The sequence below is a fragment of the Chrysochloris asiatica genome, unplaced genomic scaffold (genome assembly GCF_000296735.1).
Source record: "Chrysochloris asiatica unplaced genomic scaffold, ChrAsi1.0 scaffold00039, whole genome shotgun sequence".
Classification (NCBI taxonomy): domain Eukaryota; kingdom Metazoa; phylum Chordata; class Mammalia; order Afrosoricida; family Chrysochloridae; genus Chrysochloris; species Chrysochloris asiatica.
Genome location: NW_006408557.1, coordinates 6,738,436 through 6,740,059, shown reverse-complemented (window position 1 = coordinate 6,740,059; position 1,624 = coordinate 6,738,436).

Below are 1,624 nucleotides of genomic sequence, written 5' to 3'. Positions count from 1 at the left end.
ATCCTGTCTAGATGGGTCTGGTGAAAAGAGATGGGGATAAGATTCTTAGGATTCAATAGTGAGTAATTGTTATCGTGACTCACTGTAACTGTCACAACTGTAAAGGTTTTGTAACAACAATGGGGGAGTAGTTAATCTTACAGTCCAGAAACAGAGGACCCTAGGACCATCAAGGGAGAAGAACACTAGTGGAATGTGGGGCCTTATCCAGAGAAGCAGCAACACCAGAGATGGAGGCAGAGATGAGAACATGCAGAGAGAGAGCAGTTGAGGACTCTAGACTCATGGAATGAGAAAAACTGAGTGTTGGAGGCCAGGAGGCAGTCTTGCAGAATGTGCCCTTTGTTTGTTTAAATTATTATACATTCCTGAATGTTTTTGTGTACATCACTCCCTCACTCCCTACCCCCCTCCCCCATAAAAAACAAGAATGAAAACAGAGGGAATAGAAGGAATAGAAGCAAATACTGTTGAATGAAAAAAAAAAAAAAAAAGAATGATGTTGTAATCTTGATTGGGATTGCATTATATCCATAGATTGCTTTGGATAGTGTTGACATTTTCATAATGCTGAGTGTTCCCATTCATGAGCATGGTATATCCTTCCATTTTTGTAAGTCTCTTGTTTTTTGTAATAGTGTTTTGTTGTTTTCTTTGTGTAGGTTTATTTTTATTTCTCTGGTTAGATTTATTCCTAAATATTAAGTTGGCTATTGTAAATTGTCATTCCCCTAATTTCCTTTTTAGAGTTGTTGTGTTTTTTTTTTTTTTTTTTGATGGAGAAAAATCGAACTGATTTTTGTATATTAATCTTGCACCCTGACACTTTTCTGAATTTTTCAATATGTTCCAATAAGTTTCTTGCTGATTATTTAGGGTTTTCTAGTTTCCCTTTCTTGCCTTATAGCTCTGGATAAGATTTCCAATACAATATTGAATATGATAGAGGGCATCCTTGTCTGGTTCCTGTTCACAAAGATAATGCTTCCAGTTTTTCGCCTTTGAGAGTAATTTTTGCTGTTGGATTTGTATACATGCTCTCAATTATGTTGAGGAATTGCCCTTCTATTCTTTTTTTGTTGTGTTTATTTATTTATTTATATCAGGAATGGATTTCAGATTTTGTCAAATGCCTTTTCTACATCTATCAATATGATCATGTGGTTCTTTTCCCTTGTCTTATTTATGTAGTGGATTGCCTTGATTGTTTTTCTAATATTGAATCATTCTTACATCCCTGGTGTATTATTATTATTATTTTTTGATATGTTGTTGAATACAACTGACTAGGATTTTATTTGGAATTTTTGCATCTATTTTCATGAGGGATGTTGGTCTATAGTTTTCTTTTTTAGTGATGGCTTTGCCTGGTTTTGGTATGAGGGTTACACTCACTTTGGAAAATGTATTAGTGAGTTTTCCATCCTCTTCTATTTTCTGAAATAGTGTGAGTAGAATTGGTGTGAGCTCTTCCCTTAATGTTTTGTAGAATTCACCAATAGAGCAATCTGGGCCTGTACTTTTTATTGTTGAGAGTTTTTAATGACCTGATCAATTTCTTCTTTTGTTATACGTCTGTTAAGTTTTCTACATCATTCTGTCTTAGTTTAGATAGGTTGTGTTT